The sequence below is a fragment of the Hemibagrus wyckioides genome, linkage group LG10 (genome assembly GCF_019097595.1).
Source record: "Hemibagrus wyckioides isolate EC202008001 linkage group LG10, SWU_Hwy_1.0, whole genome shotgun sequence".
Lineage (NCBI taxonomy): Eukaryota > Metazoa > Chordata > Actinopteri > Siluriformes > Bagridae > Hemibagrus > Hemibagrus wyckioides.
In genome coordinates, this window is record NC_080719.1 from 21,465,060 (window position 1) to 21,475,397 (window position 10,338).

Genomic DNA, 10,338 nt, shown 5'->3' on the forward strand with positions numbered 1-10,338 from the left:
TGGAGACTCCTTCCAAAATTACTAGATGAAAAATCTCCTCACCTTCCAACAATTACACACTTTTCTAAATCAGTGTATGTGGAGCATGTGACATTTAAGTCCCTGTTTAAGATGTAAATAGAGATATTGGTGCAATGTCACACAGATCTGTTCCAGCCAGCTTGATGAAACTGCTGAATGAAAGCATTAGCATGGTGTACTTTGTGTATGTGATGACCTCTAATGCCTTGCTGATGAGATCGAGTGTTTACAGCATTAAAGGTTTATGCAAATTTCATAGACTGTTTGAACAGTAGATCAAGGAATATGAATCAGTCACTGATACACACAAACACCACGCAGGAGTTTTACTTTGTGTGAGTACAGACTGAATTCAGATTGTAGTGGTTACACCATTATCATTATGCTACACTACATGATCAGAAGTCTGTGGACATCTTTTCTTTCCCAATCTATTACCACAATGCACATAGTTATATAGAATTGCTTCTGTATGTTCTAGCATTAAAATTTTCCTTCACTGGAACTAAGAGTCTCAAACACTGTTCCAGCATTACAATGCCCCTGTACACAAAGCACAGAGCTCCATGAAGACATGTTGAGGTGCGTTAAGGTTGGAGAGAAAGAACTCGAGTGTCCTGCACAGACCAGACGTCTTCAATTTTACAACATCAGTGTCTGATCTCACTAATGCTCTTGTAGCTGAATGAACAGACTTACAGCCATGCTCCAACATCTAGTGGAAAACCTTCCCAGAAGAGTGGAGCTTATTATAACAGAATTGAGGGAAATAATCTGGAATGAAATGGTTGTATGTTGTGTACACTATGATAGTAATGTCATTTGAAGTTCTTCAAAACACAATCAATACAATTTAGTCAAATTATTAGTTAATAATATGTAGTTTAGGGTGCAGTCATGAGAACTTGCTTGTCACAACCATCAGATTAATCTGCACAGCGGAGAAGAAAACACTGTGGCACACTGGAGAATGTCATTTCATGAGTAGCTTGCAACTGTTTTCACACTACAGGGTAAATGTCTTACACCCAGCAGCTTGAAAAGACATCATCTGATCTCTTTTACCAGCTCTGTCTTTCTTTAGGCTATTCTTTACATCTCTATTTTCTTTATATTTCTAAGACATTAGAAATACTACTAAGCATAACAAGGGCCATAATAAATTTACATATGTGCACTCTTCACCCACACACGGAAGAGTTACAAAGAAAAAAAGGATCAAAATCATCTTAAAAATGTCACTTTCATAAGAGCAAGATGTTTGTGCAGAGAGTAATACACCCTTCCTGAGAGCTTCACACAATGCGCATATGAACTGTTTCAATAAAACTATAAATGGCATCGTGCTTTGTGGTCAGATGAAACCAAAATCGAGCATGTTTAAAGGAATCTGCACAAAACTGCTACCCCACTGAAAACTATGGAGGTGGATCAGTGACGCTTTAGGGCTGTTCGTTTTGCTTGGTGGTTTGTGAATAATGTCATCATGAGTTCCCCTAAATACTATAGGATATTGCCTTGGCTTTTAACAAAACAATCATACCTCATTAGAAATAGTTACAGAATCAAACAGACAAACTCATTTTGCAGTGACCATCTTTAGATTTCAACCTGTGGTCAGAACCAAACAGAAGTGTACATGCACAAAGCAGAAAATATAAAATAAAGGGTATTAAAATGAAGCAGTGGACAAAACTCCGTCTACGAGACTCTGTAATTATAATCATTTAGACATTTAGGGTTCTGATCATTTTTTGTGTGGAAAAAATACACTATATAAAAATATAAATTTTGGGTTTAAGAGAAAACTTTTCTAACGTATGTCACTGTGTGTTGTATTATTGCATTTTAATACTTCTTGTTTTATATTTTGTTTAATTCATTCATTCAGGGATTGTAGCATGTAGCCCATTGATGTGTAAACTTTCTCAGCTTTTCATGACATATGAGTCGATTTAGTGGGCTCTAAAACATCTCCTCTTCTCTGCATGCACACAGGCTCAAGTACACAGAGGAGATACTGCAAATAAGTTGCATGCGAATGTTTTTCTGTGAAACTGAGTTGCTGTAGTCTTTGTTTCTGTAATTGAAAGACAACAGATAAAGATTTGGTTGTTTTAGAAATCAGGAGTTCATATCACTGCCTGGTTGTCAGATAACTTCTTATCTTTAGCTTCCTCCTGTTACAAAGGCTAGAAGGTCATGTCAAGATCCGTACTGTTCAGCTCAGGGTTTGAATATATGGACTGCATGGTACACTATATGACCAAATGACTGTATATGTAAATGGAAATGTTTAACAAGCACATCTGGATGTGATGGTCAGGGGTGCATAAACCTTTTGGCTGTAGGTTTCTAATCTAAAGACTAAGTGTACAACACTAAAAGCTGTCATTATAATAAGTAGATTTTCAGTAAATGTGTTGATTAAGTAAATTTGTCCTGTGTGCTTTTGGGGAAAAAATGGATTCCTCAAGACTTCTTTGAGCTGTTAATTCTCACTGAAAGAGATATTCAATCCTGTAAACTTTGACATACCTTTACAGGATCCTTCAGATGGACAAACAAAGACAAAGGGCCATTAGAATGACTCAGTTTTGTAAGAATATACAGTTAGCAGTGTGTGTAAATACTGTTCTTCATAATTTTAGCACCTACAATGGATCTAAGCATTAATAAAGCTAATTTCAAAACAAAATAAATAAATAAAATAAAAATTAAAATAAAACAAATTTTCATGACTGGTCATAGCAATGATATATTTAAAAGCATGCTGTGATGTGTTGGTTGAAGCAACTCAACTTCACATATATGTGTCAAAAGCTTCTGCAGTGCCCCTGCTCTCACTGAGACAGTGTAGGCTGCACTGCTGTGCTTGCTTCAACAAACTGGTTTCATTCTACAAAATGCACCAAGTTGCAGGAAGTGAATTCAGAGCTCTTTATAGTGCAGCAATGAGGAGAAACTAGTAACATAACAAGAGACATAGAACAGCTCTGTAGATGTGAGCTCCTCTTTGAGTGAACAGGTGCTGTACTTTTTTCACAGCAAAGCACACACACATACACACACACACACACACACACACAGAAGCTCATATGATATCCTGTCAAGATTAATAATGAATGTTCCTTTATGTCTGATTAGATACATGGTGATAGTGAAATTGTAAGTGGGACATGACAATGCTGGACTGTTATAACTATTACTTTTGCACCATTAAGCAACTTAATAAATTAAAGTCATTGGAACACCAACGTTACAGTCATGTGACTCTAATTAATCTGCACAGCGGAGAAGAAAGCAGCGTGACACACTGCAGAATGTTGTTTCATAAGAAGCTTGCAACTGTTTTCACACTACAGGGTCATCTGACATCATCTGATCTCTTCTACCATCTTTGTCTTTCTTTAGCCTTTTCTTTACATTTCTATTTTCTTTATATTTCTAAGACATTAGAAATACTACTAAGCATAACAAGGGCCATAATAAATTTTGAAAATGAACAATTTAAAGAACACTTCCCAGGTATTTGATTCACCCACACAGGGAAGAGTTACAAAGAAAAAAGGATCAAAATCATCTTAAAAATGTCACTTTCATAAGAGCAAGATGTTTGTGCAGAGAGTAATACATCCTTCCTGCGAGCTTCACACAATGTCTAAAACATTAGAAATACTACTAAGCATAACAAGGGCTTGTTGTAGACTTGTAGTTAACAGTCACAGTCACGTAGCTAGTGTTTGCGGTCTGTATGTCACCTCCATCATATTTTGCATCTTCACTTATTTAAATCTCTCTACTGATTTTTTCCTATCCACTTTCCTTACATGGTGTGATTTCCTTGTTGTCATGGTTATTAACATCACCTGTTTCTCATTAGCCCTGGTTTCTCTGTGAATTTATACCCTTTATTGTCTCTAGGTGTTAGTAGTGTATGTGAACCTGCTGGAATTCTGAGTTTTGTGCTTTTTTATGGCTTTTGACTCCAGACTTCTTTGGATTTCCATCCTAAACATTTTGAGGTGCATATGTACATGTTACAAAATGCTTTGCGCTTTAGGATACAGCGTCAAGATGGAAGGCAATGGCAGCATGTGACTTTTCAGATGATTTTGTCTTATCATCTGATGCTCCAAAAGCTGTGTAGCACCTGCAAGCAGCTACAACTACCAGCAAGGAAGTCAGGTCCAGCCCAGTGGGTTGACCCTTGCTTCTCACACAATGGAATTTCCCTGGTCATGCTCACTGAACACATCTGCCGTATGACAGCTTGGTTTATGTCCATCACACATCCCTTTTTCATACATTATGCTCACACAGTTGTAGCTACATAAAGTGCAGAAATAGGCCTGTTCATTAACTGGGCAAACAGGACTGGGACTGCAAAAGGGTGTGTTTCTTTGTTGGGTTATGATTTTTTATTGTTTTTTGGTAAAGGTACAAGCCTCTGCAGGCTGACATGTGGCCTGTCCAGGTTTCCATACTGTAGAAGGTTCTTGGATGCTGTATTTTGGCCTTTGATCCTTTCGTTCTTGTGTCTGAGTTTGTGGTTGTGTCCCTCGAGATCCTGCTCTTCTGCCTCACCCAGTCTGCGCCAACCAGGCCATCAGGAGCTCTATTTCCAGTCCTGAAGCAGACACAGTGAGATGCTGGGTGCCTGTATGATTTCCCCTGCTTGCCAACATACACATTTTTAAACGTGTCACTGACCTTGTATCAATCCTTGACTTGTTGGCCTTTTGGAAACCTGTCCCAGTTCCAGAGATGAAGCTGCAACCCTGTTGTCTACAACTTACCCCAGATGTGTACATGAATATTTTATTACAGACACATTAAAAGGTACAATAGTAATTTGCTTATTCCTTACCTGTACAATCCACTCCAGAATGCAGGAGGTGAGTTTAAAGAGTAAAACAAATCATTAAAATATCAAACCCAAGAGTTTAGAGACTGAATCTTACAGCAATAACAACAACGAAAACACTAGTCTCATGTAACGCACCTTAAAATGTAGCGTAACATTTTCTTCACTAAGGAGGACACAATCATGAATCAAGGAAAGAAAAGGAAGCGACAATGACTATTTATTTACAAAAAGGTATAAAGCCTTTTCACGACTGTGCGCTTTTCTGAGCACAGCGGAGGCTAACCAACTTCTTTACTTCAAAACTGAATTTCCACAGATGTTCCTGCAGCTCCAGACCTCCAGCAGACGTTGCCATGTCCTAAGAGGGCTCTGTCACATCTGCCCTTACTCTGTGCTTTTGTTACCCTGCATAATCTGTACACCGCCTGCCATGTTGTCCCCTTGACTTTACTCACATGGTCATGATGGTTCATTAGTCCCACCTATTTCTCATTAACCCTTGTTAGTTTGTGCACTATTCCACCTTCCGTATGAGTTTCCCTGAAAGACAGTGAAGGTCTTTAGTCCTTTATTATTTATACCTTATTATATTATTATACCTTATTATTATTATTATTATTATTATTATTACAGTCACTCCATCACTCCACCTGAAAGCAAAATTTAGTTTAATGAAATATGAATGAAATGTAGTAACTGATGTGTATAAAAGCGCCTTCTCTTTATTCTTAGTCTACTTTCTCACAGGCTACTCAACAGCTGTTCCATGATTAATATTATAAATCTAAACAATATCATTTATTTTTATAGGAACATGGACAATAGCATTTTATATCATTATCTTAATCTAATGTAGGCTAATATCATTATGAGCTGATATGCTAAAGAATGCAGACAACCAACTTCCTGTTAAACCAGCAACATTAGTGACACTTTATCAAAGATTGAGAAGTTCTGAACCGAGAAATCCTATTCATCATCATCTTCACTCTTCACTCAACACAGTTCACACTAACACTCATTATAATGGTTTCATGAGATCACTTAAGTCTTAACACCTTTTTAACAGCTAACATCAGAGTGTGTGGAAGTGCCTTACCCTGACAGCTGGACAGCTGTTTACAAGCTCAACTGATTAGCCTCATGTCAATTCCTCTATGACATATAACTATCCAACAACTTGATCAAAGCCTGATGTTCACCATGTCAGTCACTCTCTCTAAATTCACAATGTTTTCACTTGTGTTTTGGTTAAAGCTCCTTGTCTTCTTAACACTTTTTCTGTTTGCACATGGGTACAGAACACCTTAAATAATCACTTCTGTGTCATTTTGGTGAAATCTATTTAAGTTTTCCTAAAGCAGTGTGCTGGAAAAACCCAAAATTTCATCATGCCATCATCTGGCTGTTTGCCAGGATTCATCTACAGCAAAATACAACAGGCAAGATCCTAAATAACTGAAATGAAGGAAAACTTAATTATTTTATAAAAAGCCATAAATCCACAGTACACAGTAAATTCCATGGCTGCAGGCATGCACTGTGGGTTAGTATGCAAAATCCTTCAAAGGAACAAAAAAGATCCCTGAGGAAGCAGATTTTACTGGGAAATTTCAGAAAATAATACTTTCACAAACTTCTAATTTTTGCCCTTTCTTCTGCTTTACAGTAATTTGGTGACAGCAGCCCCACCCTGCCCCTGCACCATTTGCATGTGGTGTCTTTTGTGTGGTGCTGTTAGAGGCAGCCATCATTTGCAAGAAGAGAAACAGTGACATCATTGGCTGATGTGAGAGTTTCACTTCCTTCTGCAGCTCACCAGCTCTGTAAAAGAACAATGTTCCTGTCTATGTGTGCTTGCTTATAACTTAAGCCCTACAGTTCTAGTACATGGCATTTCTCATGTAAAAGAGAAGTGAGTTGTATATGATAGAGACTGAACCAGGACAGAAAATGATTTACAACAGAGAATGAGCTCTGCATTGGTCTGGGCTGTGTTCCATTTCTGTTTCTAACACACCCTGGTCACTGTTCCCTTTCCATTTTTCCATGTGGGAATCCCCAAATGTCATCTAACGGTTCATTCAAATGCCTTATTCGCTCCACTGAAGTTTGCTAAATGACAAGTTAGAGACCTGAAGCATCGAGTCAAAATGCTGAGAAGAACATACATTTAAATCTGATGAACAACAACACCAAAAAACAAAACCTAAGACTTTTACACCTTTATTAGCTTCATTACACTCTCTTTCTACTTAGCAAGTGATAATGATTAGCTGGAAGGAAACAGACAGTCGATCCAGCTTGCTTTCAACCTCCTGAAAATGCTTCATTACACCCCAATCCCCTCATTCCTCTGTGTTCAGTGAGTTAAAAGCAGATATGAAACAGAAGTCAGGTTCAGATTGTGTTTGAGGCAAAATGATGCACTTCACCACTGGATGGCAGTCTGCAACCATTTCTACACTAAACGTCTCTGACTCCAGGCGTTTAGGATTTCTGTCCTTTTTCCTGGTTTGTTGCATTTGTCTTTGGGGGGTGGGGGGTGGGTTTGCTTCAGAATGGTGAAGTAAATTCCTGAGTAATACACACACACACACACACACACACACACAAAATAGACACAGCCTATGAATAAAATTTTCTTATTTAATTTAAGACATCTTAAACAGACCCTATTTCTGCATCCTCCTATGCTTTCAGTCTTACCTAGATATATTAAGGGCCATTGTGTGCAATATTAGAAGGGAGGAATTGTATAACGTCAGATGATATAAGCTACGAAAGATTTCCATGACTAACAGTACATCCGCGTGCATTCCACTTCCTGCCGCAGAGTTGGACTAGCAATGGAGGTTGCCATGACACTGGCTTACAGACTGGTGGCAAATTAACGTAACAAACACATGTCATTGTGCACCAGCAGAAAGGGGGAATGAAGCAGCATAGCAGTCTGCCAGAACCTGGAAACCAAGGACACCTGTTCAAAAGCTTTGCTTTGAAATATATCCTCGCTGCGGTGTGTGACAAAAAACTACAGCTTGCAATTAAAATTCCAGATCAAGGGATACAAGGATGCAAGCCATTCATTTGACAGCAACCAGACCAGGTCCATTTCATGTGTAGCTCATAGTGAACATACCTCCTGAACAGAGCTGACCGCTGCCAGGTGTCCTGCTGTCAATAACACTACAGAGGTGGAGGAGAACAATGGAAGAGACACATACATAATGAGAGAGAAATATGAGGAGGCCAAGCATCAGAAGGCATGGAGTCTGATTTCTCATTTCAATAATGCACACACTCCTTACACTCTTTTCACAGGTTTCACTATAATTTTGCCAGACAAACAGCAGACCACAGATAGTGTAGCGTGCTCCGCCGAGACACATGTCCATCACCTATCCATCAGCTGGTCCAGGTTATTCCTTCACTTCTTTCCAGCGTATACCATCGTCTTCAACCTGATGTGCTGTTCATGACAAATATTTCATATCTCTTTTATATTTCAGCTATATATTTCATATTTCTTATAATCCATATTTCATACGTGTAGCTATGGCATCAGGTCATGAACACTAAGGCAACTCGGTCATGTGATGCCTACACTATGGTATATTAAATCAGCTTTTACTTATTCACTATGAAATCTTTAGTCAGGCTCAGTCAGGCATCTCGACTTCATCAGCAGCTGTGTCATTACTAAAGGCTAGTTTACATTAAAAGTTGTGTTCACATTGACTGCAACACTAAAATCTACCTTTTGCTATAAAAGATTTGAGGCAGCGTCTCGGCCTGTGCTGCCTCGACCACAGCAGACAAACGGAGCAATTTAAAGAGGAGGTGCTATTGTTCAGTGTGTCTACGTAAGCTCCCTAGACTCTCCTCGGGGATTTGGAAAGAGTCTGCGCATCAAGTGATGTAGTAGAGCAAGGAGACTCAGCAGCCTAATGAGGATCTATGGCCTTTTTTTCCACACATTTACTGGATGGATATGTGTGCCCTTTAGAACGCCTAGAATGGTCCCTGGCAACATTTCTCACGTTCAAACATACCATTGTTTAATATGGTGCATATATACGACACGAACGGCTGGTGCAAGGCTCATTTTCAGCATTTCTAATAGCTTTTGTGTTTTAAAGGACAAACCCCATAAACATCAGCACCAACACAATACTGTCCTCTGACTGTACAGTGAGAATGTGGGCAACATATAAGAATTCTTACAGCCAGTGAGTCAATAGAAGACTAAACGCTGCAGGTTTTATTGTGTTTTACTCAGCATATTGTCCTTTATAATGCAGAATATTTAAATGAGCCCTTACGCATACACTGTGAACATTCTGACCAATTTCACACGTGCCACTGTGGGTGTCGAGAAATCGTGGCTTTGGCGTGATCCCAAAAAGAGGATGAATTTTGCTTAAATTAATGCAAGCTGGTGTTTACACCTGACACATCACAGGTTCAGCAGATTGCTTTAACATATTGCAAGTCATATCACACCCGCAGTGTGTAGTAGTATAATCACAATAAGCTGTCCGTATCGCGCCGCTCTTCCATGTAGTCAGGATATGATCAGAAAGCAGATCCCAGCAGCACTGTGGCATAATGCACAGCATCTATTAACGTCTTATTAATGCTACCGGATCGCAGGATCACGGGAAATTTACCTTACACTATTCAAGGAGACTCGACGTCGTACAAAACACATGCTCTCATGTTCAAACACTGAATATTCAAGCAGAAATGTTTAGCCACATTTAGCACATGATGATAAGGAGGGTTAAATTAGTTCTTTTGATATGTTTTCCCTTGAGAGGCTGCAAATGTGGATTTTGGTTGCTCCCCAAGAGACGTGGTTCTCAAAGCTGGCCACACACTGGGTGCCTTCATCTCGCGCACACTTCTGCAGTCATGTTCAGCTCACACAAGTGACGATGGAACAACTATCTCACCGTCTGGCAGCTCCTTCCCTTTCCCTGCTGCGAGTCTGAAACCGAATCAAATCATTAGGAGTTTCACAGCGTTCAGTACGTCACTGAGCACGCTTTCACATGTACACCAAGAAAATAAAAAGGGGATCACTTTAATGGGATTCATTATGGTGTTTGCTGCAGAAAAAGGGGGCATTTTTAACATTTGTAATACAGAATGGCAGGGTTCGTACTTCAGTGAACTCATTTTCAGCTCGTTTTGTAATATTTTCATGGAAAATAAAAGCAGACTTAAAATGTTACAGGTGTAGAAGAGCAAATTTTATTATTATCATTAGTAGTAGTAATAATAGTAACATTATTATTATTATTATTATTATTATTAATAATAATAATAATAATATTAATAATAATAATAATAATAATAATTTTTTAAAATTACTATCAAATGTGTAAACTCCCTAAACCCTTTATTAGGACTAGACTTTCTCACTGTAGTTACTGAATAAT